At 45.9% G+C, this 24,250-nt stretch overlaps 1 long non-coding RNA gene across 2 annotated transcripts; it reads right to left on the bottom strand.

Annotated features, from left to right (window-relative positions):
- Positions 1-1,465: 1,465 nt before the first annotated feature.
- Positions 1,466-23,101, bottom strand: LOC147118813 (uncharacterized). 2 transcript variants are annotated; one of them, XR_015077954.1, is made up of 3 exons: positions 23,053-23,101; positions 16,932-17,231; positions 1,466-2,744 (listed from the first exon to the last, which is right to left on the bottom strand). It is a non-coding gene; the product is annotated as an uncharacterized LOC147118813 (long non-coding RNA). The 2 variants fall into 2 exon arrangements; XR_015077953.1 differs by lacking the exon at positions 23,053-23,101 and adding an exon at positions 22,514-23,042.
- Between the last annotated feature and the right edge of the window lie 1,149 nt (positions 23,102-24,250).

Below are 24,250 nucleotides of genomic sequence, written 5' to 3'. Positions count from 1 at the left end.
ATAAGGGACTTTATCAAATGCCTCCTGGAAGTCCATATAAATAACATCCATAGACATTCCCCTGTCTACTTCAATCACCTCTTCAAAATATTCAATCAGGTTCAGCAGGCATGACCGACCTTTCACAAATCCATGCTGGCTCTCTCTAATCTGCTGAAAATTTTCAAGGTGTTCAGTCACCCTGTCCTTAATTATAGACTCTAGTAATTTCCCCACAACAGATGTTAGGCTAACTGGTCTCTAATTCCCTGGTTTCCCTCTCTCACCATTCTCAAATAGCGGAGCGACATGCACAATTTTCAAATCTGATGAAATGGTTACCTAATCGAGAGAACTTTGGAAGATTATAGTTTGGGCATCTGCAATGTTCTCACCTACTTCCTTTAAAACCCTGGCTTGGAAACCATCTGGTCCTGGGGATTTGTTACTCTTTAGTGCCATTATTTTCTTCATTACTGTTATTTTGGTGAGTCCCCGTCCCTGATTCAATATTAGTTTCCTTGGGATGTTCGACCTGCTATCCTCTTCCACTCTGTCAATACTGACGCAAAATAATTATTCAACATGTCCACCTTTTTATTATCACTTACAATGTCCCCATTATCAGTTTTCAAGGGGCCCACATTGCTCCGGACCAACATTTTTTTCCTTAGATAATTGTAATAAAAATTATGTTGATTTTGATAATCCTTACAAGTTACTTTTCATATTCCCTTTTTGTAGCTCTTACTCTCTGTTTTGTCACCCTTTGTTGTTCTTTGTATTTCTCCCAATCACCATGATTTGTGCTATTTATTGTATTTCTGTGTACTTGTTCTTTTAGTTTGATGTTGTCCCTTCTCTCTTTAGTCGTCCATGGCTGGGGTTTTTAGGTAAGTAGAGCTCTTGCCCCTCGGGGGTAGAAGCTGCTTCTGTATCACCGTAAATTATTTTTTGAACATCTCCCTCTGATCATCTGTTGTTTTACCCATTAACAGATTTCCCCAGTTTACTGTGGACAGTCTCGGTCTCATCCTGTTGAAGTTGCCCTGAACTAACACTAGAACCTTAGTAGCTGTTTCGCATTTCTCCCTTTCAAACATAATGTGGAACTTGATCATGTTATGATCGCTGTCAGATAAATGTTCACTCACCGTGAGGCTGTTCACTAAATCTGGTACATTCCTAAATCTAACATGGCCTGCCCCCTTGTTGGTTCTAGAACACATCACGGAAGACCTCTCCTGGTCCCTCAATACCTCCTCTCTGGTGAAGAAGGCCCAGCAGCACCTATATTTCCTAAGGAGGCTGAAGGGATGTAACCTGTCATCCCTGATCCTCTCTAACTTTTACCGCTGCACTATAGAGAGCATCCTGACAAACTGTATCACAGTATGGTATGGCAGCTGTAGCTACTATGACCGGAAAGCCCTGCAGCGGGTAGTCAAAACTGCCCAACGCATTACCGGCACCCGGCTACCGAACATAGAGCACATATACCAGAAGCGCTGTTTACGGAGGTCACGTTCCATCATCAAAGACCCTACCCACCCCAGCCACAGTCTGTTCACCCTCCTGCAATCTGGGAGATGCTACAGATGCATTCGCACCCGTACGACCAGATTTAGGAACAGCTTCTTTCCCAGGGCTGTCATCCTACTGAACTCCACAAATAAACTCTAAAGCCTGCACATATGCCAATGCACTTTATTATGGTTATGTTTATGTTAATGTATTACAAGCCAAATGTATGTTGAATGTTTAAATGTCTTAATCTAAATGTACACTCTTGGGAGCCGCAAGCCTACATTTCATTGTACTGCACTTGTGCACTAACAATGACAATAAAAGTTGATTTGATTTGATTTGATTTGTTGCAGAAAATTATCCTGAACACACGCGAGAAATTCACCCGAGAAGACGATAGAGACCAAAGTGCCGTTTGCCCCTCTCAGTGTGGCCCTGAAGGACTGTGTCCAGGCTGAAGTTCTGTTCCCGCCGTACGATCCTTCCCCCAGATTGTCCTTTCTGAGCTCCAGCCAGGTGATGCTAAACACTCAGGTGGGAAAGAGAAAAATCTACAACAACATGTTTAAAACAAAGCTGATCTATTTAACATATAGCCAGAATATTAAACTCCAGCCCAGTTACAGGAGTTATTGACATCAGCAGAAACAAACTCCAACTGTCAGAATGAACATGGTTCAGGCCTGGATGTGATTAACAGCAGCAATAACAGCAGAATCCAACCCCTGCAGTCAGTTGTGAACTCGCTGGTGTCTCAGCAGGTTGGATGACTGCGTGAATCCCTTCCCTCACAAGGCGCAGGTGAATGGCCTCTCCCCAGTGTGAACTCGCTGGTGTGCCAGCAGGTTGGATGAACAAGTGAATCCCTTCCCACACACGGAGCAGGTGAATGGCCTCTCCCCTGTGTGAGTGCTTCGATGAGCTTCCAGCTGGGATGGGTAATTGAATCCCTTCTCACAGTCCCCACATTTCCACGGTTTCACCGTGGTGCAGGTGTCCTTGTGTCTCTCCAGGTTGGATGATCGGTTGAAGCCTCATTCACACACAGAGCACGTGTATGGTTTCTCCCCGCTGTGAACAGTGTGATGTTTTTTCAGGCTGTGAAACTGGTTAAAACATTTCTCATTCTATGTTCAAAGGCCAGTGTTATTCAGGTCCTGTGAACCGAGTGACTCTGTCAAATCTTGAAGTGATGTTTGGTTTGAGTTTCCTGTCTGCAATCCTCCCCTTCCAACAGCCTGTAAAAGGAGTTTATAAAAGTCAGCATTGTAAGTACAGGATAGAAATTCAGAACAGACAATTTTAGTTTCTGTGGAACATTGTTTGTTCTTACTCCTAAAGTTGTAAATCCCGGTCCCACACACCCTCCCTCCTCCCTCTCCTGAAAACAAACCCCATAGTATTTTCCTCCAATCCTAGTTTTTTCACTCACCTGACTCTGTCACAGAACCATGGCTTCAGAAGAGAGATTGAAGAAACTGTTTGAAAGAAGGTGTGATGGTGAAATGTTGGGCGGGTGCTCAGCATCTCACACATTGTGTAAGATTAACATTCCACATGTCTGAACCTTTCATTCCGTCCCTGATTTGGGAATCTCTTGAGCTGGCACGTCTTGTCCCGTTATACCGAGTTGGTGTAACAGGAGAGCCAGGGATCAGGGGGATATTGGACAGGAAACACACAGCCCAGACATTACACTGCAGGTGGGATATGGGAGAGTGTTACAGTGAGGGCTTCGGACACTTTATTAAACACACACACAGCAGAAGCACATTAATCTGATGGGAGATCACTGACACATGAGCAGCCAGCGGTGTGGAGCCTCCTGAGAGTCCGGCCCCTTTCCAGCCAGTATTTACAGGAGCTGGGACACAGAAAAACTCTCATTAAAATCACTGATATATTTGTTCACACAAACCAACCCCCAAAAAATGCTGAATGATTACTCCCTAACCATTCTCCATTTCTCCTCCATTTACAGACGCTCCCTGACCAGTCACCATTCCTTCTCCATTTACAGACGCTCCCTGACCAGTCACCATTTCTCCTCCATTTACAGACGCTCCCTGGCCAGTCAGCATTTCTCCTCCATTTACAGATGCTCCCTGACCAATCACCATTTCTCCTCCATTTACAGGTGCTCCCTGACCAGTCACCATTACTCCTCCATTTACAGACGCTCCCTGACCAGTCTCCATTTCTCCTCCATTTACAGACGCTCCCTGACCAGTCTCCATTTCTCCTCCATTTACAGACGCTCCCTGGCCAGTCACCATTTCTCCTCCATTTACAGACACTCCCTGACCAGTCACCATTTCTCCTCCACTTACAGACACTCCCTGACCAATCACCATTTCTCCTCCATTTACAGACACTCCCTGACCAGTCTCCATTTCTCCTCCATTTACAGACGCTCCCTGACCAATCACCATTTCTCCTCCATTTACAGACGCTCCCTGACCAGTCACCATTTCTGCTCCATTTATAGACACTTCCTGACCAGTCTCCATTTCTCCTCCATTTACAGGCGCTCCCTGACCAGTCACCATTTCTCCACCATTTACATATGCTCCCTGACTCACTTCCTGTCTGTCCCGGAGTTTGGCGCTTTGTTGAGATTCGATCCGGAGCGAAACGTGAACCCGCGGGTGGGGGCGGATAATGTTCACTGCTCTTATAATCGGGCCTGGGGCTGCACTCGGGGTGTGTGAAGCCCGCGTCCCCCCGGGTTTATTTTTTCATTTTAACATTCAAGTACAACAGTACTTATACAACTCATCAATTATATAGTAAATCCATTACATTCATTGACTACAATTAAAAGGATAAAGCCTCAAAACAGCTTCATGGTCAACAATATAAATACAATAATAAATTTTTACAGGTAAATCAATAATGTTTACAGTACAAACTGCCACTATTTAATAAACCAAGAAAAGAAAGAACCCGTATACGCCAGTCCTCCTGGCATCGCTCAATCATTCAGTCAGTCATTCATTCCTCCGTTCGTTCGTTTGTTCACTCAAGCGTAAATTCCATTGTGCATGTCTGCGTGCGTGTGTGTCATTTGTGTACCTGTGTGCATGCGTGCGTTCGTTCATCTGTCCAGACAGGCCTCACGCTCACCCAGTAGGATGCCCACTTTCATCCTAGGGAGCGAGGGCCCTTCATTCGGTCGAATGTAAGTTCCATTGTGTATGCGTGTGTGCGTGCGTATTATTTGTGTCCGCATGCGTGCATTCACGTGAGCGTTCGTTCGTTTGATCATTCGTACATTAAGGAAGGCTTTAACACTAAATAACACCAAAATACACAAAGTCCCATAACCATATCAGAAATCAATTAAAACTTCTAGTAAACTACTTTTAACCAGAAACCCGAAACTTATCAACAAAACAAGTAAATACCAGTTCTACGGCAGTCCTATTGGCACTCTAATAACTCCTCGTTTTCACTTGATGTTATCTAACCATATAATGTCATGATCCTTGTCCACAGTCTTCAACCATTCCACAGAAAAGAAGCCGACCACTTTCTCAAATCCCATAAAAGAAGAAAACGACTACTCAAATTTCCTTCTTCTTGCTGTTATCACTCACAGGACCCAGCCATCAAGACATTCATTATTCCTCGCTGATATTACTTTGTTTTGCCTTTTATCTTCCTTTTATTTTCCTTTTTTCCTTTTTCACTTCTATCCCGTTCACTTTTCCCATCTTATGGCCGCTCAAGCACCATACTATAGATGGAAACAGTCTGTCTTTCCTCCACCAAAATGGCGGCACAAACCGGCCCCCGTCACCGAGAAAAAGCCTCACAGCTGCCACCAGATGGAGCACAGGCGGGGCCGCTGGAACTCATTCGGGCCGGAGACCGTTCTTCACCTTTAGAAACCGTGCAGCATGCTCACCCACAGCATCTCCCGACTCCGCCTCTGTTGACCAGCCGCTCCGCATTAGGACCCCCACCTGGGGTCCTCCATGCTGGGCCTCCTGCCTAGGACACTCTCCTCTGGGTCTTCCACCCTGGGCCTTCTGCACTGGGCCCTCCGCACTGGCATTCCCTGTGAGCAGCCGGGGTGTGGAGCAGCCCGTTCACACAGCACCGAGCAGAGCTGAGCTGCTGAGAATCTCGCAGCCTCCCCCGGGGTTCATTTCTTTTTCTTTTCCAATTGGCAATCTCGTAACTCTTCGTTGTTGCTTGGTATAACCTGTTGTCCTTTTTTTAAAAAATGTTAACATTCAAGTACAACAGTACTTATACAACTCATCAATTACATAGTAAATCCATTACATTTATTGACCAATTATGGTCAACAATATAAATACAACAATAATTTTTACAGGTAAATCAATAATATTTACAGTACAACCTGTCACTATTTAATAAACCAAGAACCCGTACACGTGCAATCATTCAGTCATTCAGTCATTCTATCCTTCGTTTGTTCGTTCGTTCAAGCATAAGTTCCATGTGCATGACTGCATACATGTGTGCCGTTTCTATCTGCATGCATGCGTGTGTTCGTTCATCTGTCCGGCAGGCCTCACGCTCACTAAGCTAACTTTCACCTGGGGAGCGAGGGCCCTTCATTCGGTTGAACGTAAGTTCCATTGTGTATGCGTGCATATCATTTGTCTACCTGCGTGCATGCGTGCATTCGTTCATCCGTCCGGCAGGCCTCACGCTCACCGAGTGACCCCCATCCTGGAGAGCGGGCCCTTCATTCGGTCGAACGTAAGTTCCATTGTGTATGCGTGCGTGCGTGCATATATTTGTGTCCGCATGCGTGCGTTCACTAGAGCGTTCGTTCTTTCGATTAAGGAAGGCTTTAACACTAAATAACACCACAATATACAAAGTCCCATAACCATATCAAAAATCACTTAAAACTTCAAGTAAACTACTTTTAACCAGAACCCGAAATTCTTCAACAAAACAAGTAAATACCAGTTCTACGCCAGTCCTATTGGCACTCTAATAACTCCTCATTTTCACTTGATGTTATCTAACCATATAATGTCATGATCCTTGTCCACAGTATAGTAATCTGGGATGTAATGTTTAAGTTATCCACCAGATGGAGCCAAAGATTAAGAGATCATATTCACCAGTGTTTAAGGTAATGTCCTGGTACACCAGTTAGTATGGTAATGTGGCATTGCATTATGGGTATGACTCAGAGGTGAATCCTCCATCTTCCATCGTGCAGTTCGAAATCTGTGTTTTGCTGGCAGCCTGTAAGGGATGTTTCTCTGCTACACCAGGTAATTAAACAGTTGGGTTTGGTTCCTAATAACTCGCTTCTCTCAGTTTCTGACCTTACCACTCGGATATCACATATTGGCGATGAGGATCAACTGATCACATTGTGACGGAGAAAAAAAAGAGCACTGAATAACCGATCATGGCTGCTATGGTAGGAAAGATCTCTGCTTTTGATGTTCAGACTCAGACCTGGGATGAGTACTGCGAGTTGCTGATGCATTTCTTTGAAGCAAATGATATAGATGAGGTCAGAAAAAGGAGAGCTATTTTGCTCACTTCCATGGGAAGTCAGATGTATCATTTAATGAGAAACTTATGCAGTCCTGCAAAGCCAGGAGACAGTACATTTGCTGAATTAGTGGCCTTGCTGAAGGAACATTTCAATCCCAGACCGAGTGAGATTGTACAGCATTTCAAATTTAATTCACGGAACAGGAAACCGGGAGAGACTGTATTGGACTATGTAATGGTGTTGAGAAAATTGGCACACGATTGCAATTACGGGAACAACCTGAAAGACATGCTGAGAGATAGGCTGGTTTGCGGAATAATGGATAATCGAATGCAGAGGAGATTATTGTCTGAGACTGGGCTTACGTATGAAAAAGCATTGGAACTTGCTCAAGCCATAGAGACAGCGAACCAAGATGTAAAAGAAATACAAGTTTCAGACTGGGCTACGAAAAAGCAAGTTGGAAGTCAGGTTATTGTGCACAAGTTATATATGCGTCAGAAACCACAACATGATCATGTGAAGGCATGTTATAGATGCAATGGCGATCACCTGGCGAGGGAATGCAGGTTCCTGGAGGAAAAGTGCCACAAGTGTGGGAAAAAAGGACATATAAAACGTGCATGCAGGGCAAAAGCAACCGTGGAGGAATACAAACCAAAAGGGGGAGGAAAGCAAAACCTAGGAAGAGAAGTGAAACAACAGGGAGCACATCACATCAGCGGAGAAGCTGAGAAAGAAGACGACATGTTCATAATGCATAGTATGCTAGAGAGCATTCCAAAAGTGGATCCTATCACTTTGCAACTGACAGTAAATGACTCTAAGGTCAACTTTGAAGTGGATACAGGATGTGGCGTAACAATAATGAACAGGGAGGAGTACTCAAAATTGTGGAACCGTGCAAAAGTTCCAGAGTTAAAGTCTTGCTCTATACAGCTTCAAACATATACCGGTGAACGAGTGGCGACATTGGGTACAGCTACTGTAACTGTGCAACACAGGGAAACCGTGGAACAGCTACCTGTAGTTGTAGTATCGGGTTCTGGACCAAACTTGTTAGGTCGGGGCTGGATACAAGAACTTAAATTAGATTGGGGAGCAATAAATCAAATAGAGGGAGGCAAACAGTTGTCTTTGCAAGAAGTGTTGATTGAACATGAGAACGTGTTCAAGGAAGAACTTGACACATTTAATGGCCCCCCAGCTAAGACTTATGTAGACAAGGAGGCACTGCCAAGGTTTTTTAAACAACGACCTGTGCCTTATGCCATGAAACCGAAGGTAGAGGCTGAGCTTGACCGTCTTTTGAGAGAGAACATTCTGGAACACGTGAAATGTTCAGAATGGGCAGCTCCCATTGTACCTGTTTTAAAACCGGACAATTCGGTAAGACTCTGTGGAGATTATAAATTGCCAGTAAATAGGGTGTCTAAACTAGAACAGTATCCTATTCCCAAAACAGAGGATCTCTTTGTGAACCTGGCTGGAGGGAAGAAATTCACGAAGCTGGATATGAGTCATGCATACTTGCAGATTACACTAGATGAGGAATCCAAGACGTATGTAACCATAAATACACACAAGGGTTTGTTTACCTATAACCGCTTACCATTCGGTGTCTCATCTAGTCCAGCTATTTTCCAGAGGACTATCGAGGGTGTACTGCAAGGGATCCCACATGTTTCAATTTGTCTGGATGACATTCTGGTGAGAGGAAGAACTGACCAGGAGCATCTGAGCACTCTGAGAGAGGTACAACAAAGATTGGATAAGGCTGGGTTACGGCTCAAGAGGAGTAAGTGCACTTTCCTGGGGAATGAGGTCATGTTCCTGGGACACAGAGTGGACGCCACCAGGCTCCATCCAATCAAGGAGAAGGTACAAGCACTGCAGGAGGCCCCAGCTCCTACCAATGTGACTGAGTTAAAAGCTTACCTGGGACTGCTAAACTATTATAACAGATTTTTACCAAACTTGGCAACAGTGTTAGCACCTCTTCACAAACTTCTGTGCAAGGAGACACAGTGGCAGTGGGAAGAGGAACAGAGGGTTTCATTCAAACAGTCCAAGAAACTGATGCTGTCCTCTGGTGTGCTGGTTCACTACAATGCAGAGAAAGACATCATTCTCTCTTGTGATGCTTCACCTTACGGGATGGGGGCGGTTCTTTCACACAGCTTGGAAGATGGAACAGAAAGACCAATAGGGTTTATGTCTCGAACTCTGACACCAGCAGAAAGAAACTATTCCCAGTTAGATAAAGAGGGATTAGCAGTAATGTTTGGGTTACAGAGGTTTCACAAGTACATATATGGCAGGAAATTCACCATATGCACTGATCATAAACCTCTTCTATCTCTTTTTAATGAAATGAAAGCAGTACCACAGATGGTGTCACCCCAGATCCAGAGGTGGGCAGTGACGTTGAGGGCATAAGAGTATGTCATCATTTACAAGGCCGGCAAGTACCATGGAAACACAGATGCCTTGAGCCATCTTCCACTGCCAGGTACACCTATCCGTGTAGCTCCAGAGGACAGAGTTTTGATGTTGGAGGACACGGACACGGCAATTGTGACTGCAGAACAAGTAAGGACATGGACCGCTAAAGATCCAGTACGGTCTAGAGTCCGAGAATATGTGATGAGGGGTTGGCCACAGCATCCGGAAGGGACTGATTTCACACCTTACAGTGTCAGGAAGACAGAGCTGAGTGTGCAGGATGGTTGCGTGTTGTGGGGAGCACGAGTGATTATGCCACAGCCAGCACGACAGTCCATTCTAGGGCAACTACATCAGTGTCATCCTGGTGTTTCGCATATGAAAGCCTTGGCAAGGAGTTACTTGTGGTGGCCAAAGCTAGATGAGGAGATAGAAAATCTAGTCAAGACATGCAGCAATTGTCAAGTACACAGGAAGGCACCAGCAGCGGCTCCACTCCACCCCTGGGAGTGGCCGGATAAACCATGGAGAAGATTACATGTAGATTATGCGGGTCCATTCATGGGAAAGATGTTCCTCATAATCATTGATGCACATTCCAAATGGATGGATGTGTATCCAGTAAATTCTGCTTCGTCTACTGTTACTATAGACTGCCTGCGTAGGAGTTTTAGTAATCAAGGGCTATCGGAGATCGTAGTAAGTGACAATGCCACGTGTTTTGTGAGTACAGAAACAAAAGAGTTCATGAGAAACAATGGCATAGTGCATGTGACCTCAGCTCCATATCATCCGTCTTCAAATGGACTTGCAGAGAGAGCCGTACAAACATTTAAGGACATGATGAAAAAAAGTGCGGAAGGGAGTTTGGCAACCAAGGTGTCACGAGTTCTGTTCAGCTACAGAATAACACCTCAATCTACCACAGGACTCTCTCCTGCTGAGCTGTTGTTAGGACGTCGACTACGCTCCACTCTTGACCTGGTTCACCCAGACCTAAAAAGGAAGGTGGAAAACCAACAGATCAAACAAAAGGAGAACCATGACAGAAGGACAAAGAGCCGCAGTTTTGGAGAAGGAGATGTGGTCCTTACCCAGAATTTCAGTTATGGCCCAAAATGGATTCCTGGTGTCATAGACTCAATGACCGGTCCAGTATCATATACGGTCATGGTGGGAACTGGTCAGGTAGTACGCAGGCATGTAGATCAGATACTGACCAGACAAGGGGAAATCAAAATGGAGGTTCCAGAGGAGATGTCGGAGGACAAGTGGGCCCCCAGTTATTCAAATGCATCGGTGGTACCAACACCACGAACAGACCCAGTTCCACCTGGACCCCTTAGTCAAGAGGAAACCATCGTAGCAGAGTCAGATACTCTGAGTACTGCTCAGGAGCAGCAGTTGGCTCTACCACAACCAAGCAGGGACTTGACTGTAAGACGTTCACCAAGGACTCACAAGCCGCCAGAGAGATTGATAACAACCTGCTAGATTCGTTCAGTATGGACTATTGTTAAAGGAGTTTCCTTATAGGACTTTTTAAGAATGTTGTTAAGAAATGAATGTAAACTTAAGAGGGGGGGATATAGTAATCTGGGATGTAATGTTTAAGTTATCCACCAGATGGAGCCAAAGATTAAGGGATCATATTCACCAGTGTTTAGGTAATGTCCTGGTACGCCAGTTAGTATGGTAATGTGGCATTGCATTATGGGTATGACTCAGAGGTGAATCCTCCATCTTCCATCGTGCAGTTAGAAATACTGTGTTTTGCTGGCAGCCTGTAAGGGATGTTTCTCTGCTACACCGGGTAATTAAACAGTTGGGTTTGGTTCCTAATGACTCGCTTCTCTCAGTTTCTGACCTTACCACTCGGATATCACACACAGTCTTCAACCTTTCCACAGAAAAGAAGCCGACCACTTTCTCAAATCCCATAAAAGAGGAAAACAACTACTCAAATTTCCTTCTTCCTGCTGTTATCACTCACAGGACCCAACCATCAAGACATTCATTAATCCTCGCCGATATTACTTTGTTTTGCCTTTTATCTTCCTTTTATTTTCCTTTTTTCCTTTTTCACTTTGATCCCATTCTCTTTTCCCATCTTATGGCCGCTCAAGCACCATACTATAGATGGTAACAGTCTGCCTTTCCTCCACCAAATGGCAGTGCACAAACCGGCCCCCGTCACCGAGAAAAAGCCTCACAGCTGCCACCAAACGGAGCACAGACGGGGCCGCTGGAACTCATTCGGGCCGGAGACCATTCTTCACCTTTAGAAACCGTACAGCATCCTCACCCACAGCATCTCCCGACTCCGCCTCTGGCAACCAGCCGCTCCGCCCTAGGCCCCCCGCCTGGGGTCCTCTGCACTGGGCCTCCCGCCTAGGACACTCTCCTCTGGGTCTTTCACCCTGGGCCTTCTGCACTGGGCCCTCCGCACTGGCATTCCCCATGAGCAGCCAGGGTGTGGAGCAGCCCGTTCACACAGCACCGAGCAGAGCTGAGCTGCTGAGAATCTTGCAGCCTCCCCCGGGGTTCATTGTTTTTTATTTAAACCTGGTAGTACTTGTTACAACTGATCAATTACATGATAAATCCATTACATTCATTATCCACAATAAGGCAAAGCCTTAAAAAACAGCTTTAGGATTAACAGTACAAATGCAGTAATAAATTTTACAGACAAATCAACAATATTAACAGTACAGGTACCCATAGTGAAAAACAATTGTACACCAGTCCGACTGGCAACCTAGTAACTCTTCATTTTTGCTTGGTATAACCTGTTGTCCTTTTTTAAAAAAATGTTAATATTCAAGTACAATAGTACTTATACAACTCATCAGTTACATAGTAAATCCATTACATTCATTGACCAATTATGGTCAACAATATAAATACAACAATAAATTTTACAGGTAAATCAATAATGTTTACAGTACAAACTGCCACTATTTAATAAACCAAGAAGAGAAAGAACCCGTATACACCAGTCCTACTGGCATCGCTCAATCATTCAGTCATTCATTCCTCCGTTCGTTCATTTGTTCGCTCAAGCGTAAGTTCCAATGTGCATGGCTGCGTGCATGTGTGCTGTTTCTATCTGCGTGCATGCCTATGAGTACGTTCATCTGTCCGGCAGGCCTCACGCTCAACAAGTAACCCCCATCCTGGGGAGCGAGGGCCCTTCACTCGGTCGAACGTAAGTTCCAATGTGTATGCGTGCGTGCGTGCATATATTTGTGTCCGCATGCGTGCGTTCACGAGAGCGTTCGCTCGTTCGATTGTGTAAGCATGCGTATCATTTGTCTACCCGTGTGCTTGCGTGCATTTGTTCATCCGTCCGGCAGGCCTCATGCTCACCAAGCGGGCCTTCATCCTGGAGAGCGAGGGCCCTTCATTTGGTCGAACGTAAGTTCCAATGTGTATGCGTGCATGCGTATTATTTGTGTCCGCATGTGTGCGTTCACTAGAGCATTCGTTCATTTGATTGAGGAAAGCTTTAACACTAAATAATACCACAATACACAAAGTCCCATAACCATATCAAAAATCACTTAAAACTTCAAGTAAACTACTTTTAACCAGAACCTGAAACTTCTTCAACAAAACAAGTAATACCAGTTCAATGCCAGTCCTATCGGCCCTCTAATAACTCCTCATCTTCACTTGATGTTATCTAACCATATAATGTCATGTCCTTGTCCACAGTCTTCAACCTTTCCACAGAAAAGAAGCCGACCACTTTCTCAAATCCCATAAAAAAAAAGAAAACGACTACTCAAATTTCCTTCTTCTTGCTGTTATCGCTCACAGGACCCAGCCATCAAGACATTCATTATTCCTCACCGATTGAAAAGTAGGACCTCAAAGGTAGTAATCTCTGGATTGCTACCAGTGCCACGAGCTAATAAGTTTAGAGAGAGTAAGATAGATAAGCTAAATACGTGGCTTGAGCAGTGGTGCAAGGGAGAGGGATTTAAATTCTTGAGGCATTGGAACCAGTTCTTGGGGAGGAGTGACCTGTACCAAGGGGACGGTCTACACCTGAACTGTGAGGGAGCCGATGTCCTCGGGGTAATATTTTCTAGGGCGGTTCGGGAGGATTTAAACTAATTTGGCAGGGGGATGGGAACCTAGGTAGTGGAAAAGAGGGAAGTCATATGAAGTCAGAAATAGATGGTAGAAAGGTGAGAAGCAATAAGCAAAGGAGAGAAACACAAAGGGCCAAACTAATTCATAATGAGAGTGTGAAAAAAGCAAGCCTGAAGGCTTTGTATCTTAATGCTAGAAGCATTAGGAACAAGGTGGATGAATTAGTTGTGGAAATAGAGGTAAACAAGTATGATTTGATTGGGATTACAGAAACGTGGCTGCAGGGTGGGCAAGGCTGGGAACTTAACATCCAGGGATATACAATATTTAGGAAGGATCGGCAAAAAGGTAGGGGAGGTGGGGTAGCATTGCTGGTAAAGGAGGGGATTAATGCAATGGAAAGGAAGGATATTAACTCGGATGAAACGGAATCTGTATGGGTAGAAATGAGAAATAGCAAGGGGAGGAAAACGTTAGTGGGTGTGATATATAGGCCTCCAAATAGTAGTATGGAGGTGAGGGAAGGCATAAAAAGGGAAATTAGAGAAGCGTGCGATAAGAGCACAGCTGTCATCATGGGTGACTTTAATTTACATATTGATTGGACTACCCAAATTAGTAAAAATTCTGAGGAGGAGGAATTCCTGGAATGTTTTCGGGACGGTTATCTGGACCAATATGTCGAGGAGCCGACTCGAGATCAGGCCATTTTAGACTGGGTATTGTGCAATGAGAAGGGACTTATCAGCAATCTTCTTGTACGAGGCCCCTTGGGTCAGAGCGATCATAATATGATCGAGCTCTCAGTCGAGATGGAGAGTGAGGAAATTGAATCAGAGACTAAGGTCCAGAACTTAAATAAAGGGAATTACGAGGGTATGAGACGGGAATTGGGTAAGATTGATTGGGTGGTGTTTCTGGGGGGATTGACAGTGGATAGACAATGGCAAGCATTCAAAGATAGAATGGAAGAATTCCAGAACATGTTTATACCGGTTTGGCATAAAAATAAACCTAAAAAGGTGACTCAACCGTGGATAACGAGGGAAATTAGGGACAGCATAAAATCAAAAAAAAGGGCATATCAACTGGCAAAAAAAAGCACCAGACCGGAAGATTGAGGGCAGTACAGGATACAGCAAAAGAGGACAAAGGGATTAATCAGGAAGGGGAAAATAGAATACGAAAGTAAACTTGCAGCAAACATAAAGACAGACTGCAAAAGCTTTTATCGGTATATCAGGAGGAAAAGACTGGTAAAATCCCAAGTCGGTCCCTTGCAGTCCGATTCGGGAGAATATATAATGGAGAATAAGGAAATGGCAGACCAATTAAACTCATACTTTGGTTCTGTATTCACAAAGGAGGACACAAATAACCTCCCAGGAATATCGGCAAACATAGGGACTAATGAGAGGGAGGAGCTGACAGAAATTAGTATCTCTAGGGATATGGTGTTGGGTAAGTTGAGGGGACTGAAGGCCGACAAATCCCCGGGGCCTGATAAACTACATCCTAGGGTACTTAAGGAGGTGGCCCTGGAGATAGCAGATGCTCTAAGGATCATCTTCCGGAACTCCATTGACTCGGGAACAGTACCCGTGGATTGGAGGGTAGCTAATGTTACCCCAATATTTAAAAAGGGGGGTAGAGAGAAAGCAGGGAATTATAGACCAGTAAGCCTTACATCGGTTGTGGGCAAAATGCTAGAGTCCATTATTAAGGATAAAATAGTGGAGCACTTGACAAATGGGGAAAGGATCGGACAGAGTCAACATGGATTTACAAAGGGTAAATCGTGTTTGACTAATCTGCTGGAATTTTTTGAGGAAGTAACTGGTAAAATAGATGGGGGAGAGCCAGTGGATGTGGTGTACCTTGACTTCCAGAAAGCCTTCGATAAGGTTCCACACAAAAGATTATCATGCAAAATTAAGGCTCATGGGATTGGGGGCAAAGTATTAACGTGGATAGAGAACTGGCTGGCGGATAGAAAACAGAGAGTTGGAATAAACGGCTCGTTTTCGGAGTGGCAGGCAGTGACCAGCGGGGTGCCGCAAGGATCTGTCCTGGGACCCCAGCTGTTCACAATATATATAAATGATCTGGATCAGGGAATTGGATGCAATATTTCCAAATTCGCTGACGACACTAAACTAGGAGGAGGGGTGGGCTCTGATGAGGATGTCAGGAGGCTACAGTGCGATTTGGACAGGTTGGGGGAATGGGCGGATACGTGGCAGATGCACTATAATGTGGATAAATGCGAGGTTATCCACTTTGGGGGTAAAAACAGGAGGGTAGATTATTATCTAAATGGCAATAGATTGGGAGATGGGGAGGTGCAGAGGGACCTGGGTGTTCTTGTGCACCAGTCACTGAAGGAGAGCATGCAGGTGCAACAGGCGATTAAGAAGGCAAATGGTATGTTGGCCTTCATATCAAGGGGGTTCGAGTATAGGAATAGGGATACCTTACTACAGCTGTACAAGGTGCTGGTAAGACCGCATCTGGAGTATTGTGTACAGTTTTGGTCGCCCCATCTGCGGAAGGATGTTCTTGCCATGGAAAGAGTGCAGCGGCGATTCACCAGGCTGATACCTGGAATGGCGGGAATGACCTACGAGGAGAGATTGAATAGTTTGGGCTTGTACTCACTGGAGTTTAGAAGATTGAGAGGGGATCTCATCGAAACATATAAAATTATGGCAGGCCTGGACAGGCTGAATTCAGAGAGAATGTTTCCAATGGCAGGGGAGCACAGAACCAGGGGCCACAGTCTAAAAATAGCGGGCAAATCATTTAAAACAGAGATGAGGAAGAATTTCTTCACTCAAAGAGTGGTGAGCCTGTGGAATTCCCTGCCACAGAGGGCTGTGAAGGCTAATTCAATAAATATTTTCAAGAGAGAATTGGATATATTTCTGAAGGCTAAGGGGATTAAGGGTTACGGAGAAAAGGCGGGGACGGGGTACTGAACTGGTAAGATCAGCTATGATCTCAGACGAAGAACAGCCATGATCTCATTGAATGGCGGAGCAGGCTCGAAGGGCCGAATGGCCTACTCCTGTTCCTATCTCTATGTTTCTATGTTTCTATGATATTACTTTGTTTTGCCTTTTATCTTCCTTTTATTTTGCTTTTTTCCTTTTTCACATTTATCCCGTTCTCTTTTCCCATCTTATGGCCGCTCAAGCACCATACTATAGATGGGAACAGTCTGTCTTTCCTCCACCAAAATGGCGGCGCACAAACCGGCCCCCGTCACCGAGAAAAAGCCTCACAGCTGCCACCAGATGGAGCACAGACGGGGCCGCTGGAACTCATTCGGGCCGGAGACTGTTCTTCAACTTTAGAAACCGTGCAGCATGCTCACCCACAGCATCTCCCGACTCCGCTTCTGTCGAACAGCCGCTCCGCCCTAGGCCCCCCGCCTGGGGTCCTCCGTGCTGGGCCTCCTGCCTAGGACACTCTCCTCTGGGTCTTCCACCCTGGGCCTTCTGCACTGGGCCCTCCACACTGGCATTCCCCGTGAGCAGCCGGGGTGTGGAGCAGCCCGTTCACACAGCACCGAGCAGAGCTGAGCTGCTGAGAATCTCGCAGCCTCCCCCGGGGTTCATTTTTTTTTCTTTTCGAATTGGCAATCTAGTAACTCTTCATTTTTGCTTGGTATAACCTGTTGTCCGTTTTAAAAAAAAAATTAACATTCAAGTACAACAGTACTTATACAACTCATCAGTTACATTGTAGGTATTCGGGTTCACCTAAGTAGGTATTGGACGAATACCTACTAAATAATCGAGTTCGACTTCAGGAGAAACAATCAAGAAGTTCTTTAATGCAGGAACAGATGAAATACAGCAACAATGGAGATGGATGCAGGAGAGCCGTGGAGTAGGTCTTTCCCCAGCGGGGACGCCACGAGGACTGAGTCTGCAGTCCCGTGGATTGCGTGATGATGTCATCGCGTTTGTGTCGTGATGTCATCGCGTTGCTCGCGTTCCCCGTGCTTGGGGGCGTCACGTGACTTGCGTCGTGACGTCATCGCGTTTGCCCACGCTTAGGGCGGTCACGTGATGTGCGTGATAACATCAGTGCATTTACCCGGCACCCGGCACTGCAGCTGGCCATTGCGGCCGAAGTCGGGAGCGAGAGGCCAAACCGGGCCGGCGGCTGCCGCGGGAGCGAGAGGCTGAACTGGGCCGGCAGCCGTCGCGGGAGCGGGAGGCTGAACCGGGCCAGTGGCCATCGCAGGAGCGGGAGGCTGAGCTGGGCCGGCAGCCGTCGCGGGAGCGGAAGGCCGATCGCGTTCTTAAAGGGGCAAAGCCCCGTGCAGGTAAACACTGTACAAACTTAGGTAAAGGGAATTATGTACAGGTAAGTAAGGGACACTCGGTGGTACCACTACAACATAGTAAATCCATTACATTCATTGACCAATTATGGTCAACAATATAAATACAACAATAATTTATACAGGTAAATCAATAATATTTACAGTACAACCTGTCACTATTTAATAAACCAAGAACCCGTACACGCCAGTCCTACTGGCATCGTTCAATCATTCAATCATTCAGTCATTCATTCCTCCGTTCGTTCGTTCGATCGCTCAAGCGTAAATTCCAATGTGCATGACTGAGAGCATGTGTACCATTTGTCTACCTGTGTGCATGCGTGCGTTCGTTCATCCATCCGGCAGGCTTCACACTCACCGAGTGACCCTCATCCTGGGGAGAGAGGGCCCTTCATTTAGTCGAACGTAAATTCCATTGTGTAAGCGTGCGTGTCATTTGTCTACCTGTGTGCATGCGTGCGTTCATTCATCCATCCGGCAGGCCTCATGCTCACTGAGTGACCCTCATCCTGGGGAGCGAGGGCCCTTCATTTGGTCGAAGTTCCAATGTGTATGCGTGCATGCATGCATATATTTGTATCCGCATGCATGCGTTCACTAGAGCGTTCGTTCGTTCGATTAAGGAAGGCTTTAACACTAAATAACACCACAATATACAAAGTCCCATAACCATATCAAAAATCACTTAAAACTTCAAGTAAACTACTTTTAACCAGAACCCGAAACTTCGTCAACTAAACAAGTAAATACCAGTTCAACGCCAGTCCTATTGGCCCTCTAATAACTCCTCATTTTCACTTGATGTTATCCAACCATATAATGTCATAATCCTTGTCCACAGTCTTCAACCTTTCCACAGAAAGGAAGCCGACCACTTTCTCAAATCCCATAAAAGAGGAAAACGAGTACTCAAATTTTCTTCTTCTTGCTGATATCACTCACAGGACCCAGCCATCAAGACATTCATTATTCCTTGCCGATATTACTTTGTTTTGCCTTTTATCTTCCTTTTATTTCCCTTTTTTCCTTTTTCACTTTTATCCCGTTCTCATTTCCCATCTTATGGCTGTTCAAGCACCATACTATAGATGGGAACAGTCTGTCTTTCCTCCACCAAAATGGCGGCGCACAAACCCGATCCCATCACTGAGAAAAAGCCTCACAGCTGCCACCAAACGGAGCACAGACGGGGCCGCTGGAACTCATTCGGGCCGGAGACCGTTCTTCGACCTTTAGAAACCGTACAACATGCTCACCCACAGCATCTCCTGACTCCACTTGTGGTGACCAGCCGCTCCGCCCTAGGCCCCCCGCCTGGGGCCCTTCGTGCTGGGCCCCGTGCCTAGGACACTCTCCTCTGGGTCTTCCACCCTGGGCCTTCTGCACTGGGCCCTCCGCACTGGCATTCCCTGTGAGCAGCCGGGGTGTGGAGCAGCCGGGGTGTGGAGCAGCCCATTCACACAGCACCGAGCAGAGCTGAGCTGCTGAGAATCTCGCAGCCTCCCCCGGGGTTCATTGTTTTTTATTTAAATTTGGTAGTACTTGTTACAACTGATCAATTACATAATAAATCCATTACATTCATTAACCGCAATAAGGCAAAGCCTTAAAAAACAGCTTTAGGATTAACAGTACAAAAGCAGTAATAAATTTTACAGACAAATCAACAATATTAACAATACAGGCACCCATAGTGAAAAACAATTCCACACCAGTCCAACTGGCAATCTAGTAACTCTTCATTTTTGCTTGGAATAACTTGTTGTCTTTTTGTAAAAAAAATTTAACATTCAAGTACAACAGTACTTATGCAACTCATCAGTTACATAGTAAATCCATTACATTCATTGACCAATTATGGTCAACAATATAAATACAACAATAAATGTTATATGTAAATCAATAATGTTTACAATACAAACTGCCACTATTTAATAAACCAAGAAGAGAAAGAACCCGTATACGCCAGTCCTACTGGCATCACTCAATCATTCATTCCTCCATTCGCTCAAGCGTAAATTCCAATGTGCATGACTGCGTGCATGTGTCCCATTTGTCTACCTGCGTGCATGCGTGCATTCGTTCATCCATCCGGCAGGCTTCACACTCACCAAGCAACCTTCATCCTGGGGAGCGAGGGCCCTTCACTCGGTCAAACGTAAGTTCCATTGTGTATGCGTGCGTATCATTTGTCTACCTGCATGCATTCGTTCATCCGTCCGGCAGGCCTCACGCTCACCAAGTAACCCTCATCCTGGAGAGCGGGCCCTTCATTCGGTCGAACGTAAGTTCCAATGTGTATGCGTGCGTGCGTGCATATATTTGTGTTCGCATGCGTGCGTTCACTAGAGCGTTCGTTCATTCGATTAAGGAAGGCTTTAACACTAAATAACACCACAATATAGAAAATCCCACAACCATATCAAAGAATCACTTAAAACATCAAGTAAACTACTTTTAACCAGAACCCGACAACAAAACAAGTAAATACCAGTTCAACGCCAGTCCTATTGGCACTCTAATAACTCCTCGTTTTCACTTGATGTTATCTAACCATATAATGTCATAATCCTTGTCCACAGTCTTCAACTTTTCCACAGAAAAGAAGCCGACCACTTTCTCAAATCCTGTAAAAGAGGAAAATGACTCAAATTTCCTTCTTCTTGCTCTTATTACTCACAGGACCCAGCCATCAAGACATTCATTATTCCTTGCCGATATTACTTTGTTTTGCCTTTTATCTTCCTTTTATCTTCCTTTTTTCCTTTTTCACTTTTATCCTGTTCTCTTTTCCCATCTTATGGCCGCTCAAGCACCATACTATAGATGGAAACAGTCTGTCTTTCCTCCACCAAAATGGTGGCGCACAAACCGGCCCCCGTCACCGAGAAAAAGCCTCACAGCTGCCACCAAACGGAGCACAGATGGGGCCGCTGGAGCTCAATCGGGCCGGAGACCGTTCTTCACCTTTAGAAACCGTGCAGCATGCTCACCCACAGCATCTCCCGACTCCGCTTCTGTCGGCCAGCCGCTCCGCCCTCGGCCCCCCACCTGGGGTCCTCCGTGCTGGGCCTCCCGCCTAGGACACTCTCCTCTGGGTCTTCCACCCTGGGCCTTCTGCACTGGGCCCTCCGCACTGGCATTCCCCGTGAGCAGCCGGGGTGTGGAGCAGCCCGTTCACACAGCACCGAGCAGAGCTGAGCCGCTGAGAATCTCGCAGCCTCCCCCAGGGTTCATTGTTTTTTATTTAAATCTGGTAGTACTTGTTACAACTGATCAATTACATGATAAATCCATTACATTCATTAACCACAATAAGGCAAAGCCTTAAAAAACAGCTTTAGGATTAACAGTACAAATGCAGTAATTAATTTTACAGACAAATCAACAATATTAACAATACAGGTACCCATAGTGAAAAACAATTCCACACCAGTCCGACTGGCAATCTAGTAACTCTTCATTTTTGCTTGGTATTACCTGTTGTCCTTTTTAAAAAAAATGTTAACATTCAAGTACAACAGTACTTATACAACTCATCAGTTACACAGTAAATCCATTACATTCATTGACCAATTATGGTCAACAATATAAATACAACAATAAATTTTACAGGTAAATCAATAATGTTTACAGTACAACCTGCCACTATTTAATAAACCAAGAAGAGAAAGAACCCGTATACACCAGTCCTACTGGCATCATTCAATCATTCAGTCATTCATTCCTCCGTTTGTTCTTTCGCTCAAGCATAAATTCCATTGTGCATGACTGCAAGCATGTGTGCCATTTCTATCTGCGTGCATGCATGCGTTCATTCATCCGTCCGGCAGGCCTCATGTTCACCGAGTGACCCCCATCCTGGGGAGTGAGGGCCCTTCATTCGGTCGAACGTAAGTTCCATTGTGTATGCGTGCGTGCGTGCATATATTTGTATCCGCATGCGTGCATTCACCAGAGCGTTCGTTCGTTCGATTAAGGAAGGCTTTAACACTAAATAACACCACAATATACAAAGTCCCATAACCATACCAAAAGTCACTTAAAACTTCAAGTAAACTACTTTTAACCAGAACCCGAAACTTCTTCAACAAAACAAGTAAATACTAGTTCTACGCCAGTCCTATTGGCACTCTACTAACTCCTCGTTTTCACTTGATGTTATCCAACCATATAATGTCATAATCCTTGTCCACAGTCTTCAACCTTTCCACAGAAAAGAAGCCGACCACTTTCTCAAATCCCGTAAAAGAGGAAAACGACTACTCAAATTCCCTTCTTCTTGCTGTTATCACTCACAGGACCCAGCCATCAAGACATTCATTATTCCTCGCCGATATTACTTTGTTTTGCCTTTTATTTTCCTTTTTTCCTTTTTCACTTTTATCCCGTTCTCTTTTCCCATCTTATGGCCGCTCAAGCACCATACTATAGATGGGAACAGTCTGTCTTTCCTCCACCAAAATGGCAGCGCACAAACCGGCCCCCGTCACTGAGAAAAAGCCTCACAGCTGCCACCAGATGGAGCACAGACGGGGCCGCTGGAACTCATTCGGGCCGGAGACCGTTCTTCAACCTTAGAAACCATGCAGCATGCTCACCCACAGCATCTCCCAACTCCGCTTCTGTCGACCAGCCGCTCCGTCCTAGGCCCCCTGCCTGGGGTCCTCCATGCTGGGCCTCCCACCTAGGACACTCTCCTCTGGGTCTTCCACCCTGGGCCTTCTGCACTGGGCGCAGCACACTGGCATTCCCCATGAGCAGCCAGGGTGTGGAGCAGCCCGTTCACACAGCACCGAGCAGAGCTGAGCTGCTGAGAATCTCGCAGCCTCCCCCGGGGTTCATGAACCCACTCCCTGAGCTCGGGGTGTGAGCGTCCCGCGTCCCCCCAGGGTTCACGAACCCGCTCCCTGAGCTCGGGGTGTGAGCGGCCCGCGTCCCCCCGGGGTTCATGAACCCGCTCCCTGAGCTCGGGGTGTGAGCGGCCCGCGTCCCCCCGGGGTTCATGAACCCGCTCCCTGAGCTCGGGGTGTGAGCGGCCCGCGTCCCCACGGGGTTCATGAACCCGCTCCCTGAGCTCGGGGTGTGAGCGTCCCACGTCCCCCCGGGGTTCATGAACCCACTCCCTGAGCTCTCTCACCTGATGTGTCAGCGGCTGCTACCAAGGTCCACGCATGCTCAGTTCAAACTGCCCGGGTGACTGACGGGAGTTTCCGACCAATAGGGAGCGAGCGGGGCGGGACTGGAGGAGCGAGCCGGCGGCGGGTCCTCCAACCAATCGGGGAGCCCGAGGGGCGGGACTAGCGCCAGCTGATTGTCTGATCCGCAGGGCAGCGAGTTTCTCCAGTCCCTTGTTCAGGGCCCGGGGCCAGGGGAGGCTGTGGGCCTTTATTCCCCTTATTGGACACAAGGCTCTTTGTCTCACAACACACTGGCTCAGGTTTTAATAGAGATTTTTTAAATTCATCCATAAAAGCAGATAGACTTCGTGGAACAAAATATTTAATATTTGGGAGTATAAATACTGTTATTTTCCTCTGGAGAATTTGTTGGTTTCAGACAATAACAACAACTTGTATTTATATAACATCTTTTATATAATGTTGAAAAAACTCCCAACGCGCTTCATGGGAGCGTTATAAAACAAAATCTAACACCGGGTACAAACCAAGCATATTCCCATAAAGAGGAAAGATGGGGCGTCCAAAGCTCGAGCTCCCGATGACAAAGGATGTAGAGGTTAGAATAAAACAGAAAAAGGAGGTTTATGACAAATGTCAGGTACAGAATAGTCAAAAACCAGGAGAATACAGAGAGTGCAGGGGAAATTGAAAAAGGATATATGAAAAAAAAGACTTGTATTTATATAGCGCCTTTCATGACCACCGGACATCTCAAAGTCACTGTTGTAATGTGCGAAACACGGCAGCCAATTTGTGCTCATCAAGCTCCCACAAACAGCAATGTTTTTGTTATGTTGGTTGAGGGATAAATATTGGCCAGGACACCGGGGATAACTCCCCTACTCTTTGAAATAGTGCCATGGGATCTTTCACATCCACCTGAGAGGGCAGACGGGACCTCGGTTTAAAGTCTCATCAGAAAGACGGCACCTCCGACAGTGCAGCACTCCCTCAACACTGCACAGCAGTGTCAGCCTAGCTTTATGTGCTCAAGTCCCTGGAGTGGGACTTGAACCCACAACCTTCTGACTCAGAGGCGAGTGTGCTACCCACTGAGACACAAGGGAGAGAGTACAAGAAAAGATCAGTAAAGTAAAAGGGAACCCAAAAATCATTTATAAACGTCTGAAAAGTAAAAGGATAGTTAAAGGAATG

The sequence above is a fragment of the Somniosus microcephalus genome, chromosome 4, assembly GCF_052327205.1.
Source record: "Somniosus microcephalus isolate GS21.2 chromosome 4, FLI_Smic_1.0, whole genome shotgun sequence".
NCBI classification, from domain to species: Eukaryota; Metazoa; Chordata; class Chondrichthyes; order Squaliformes; family Somniosidae; genus Somniosus; species Somniosus microcephalus.
This window is presented reverse-complemented; position numbering and strand designations above follow the sequence as displayed.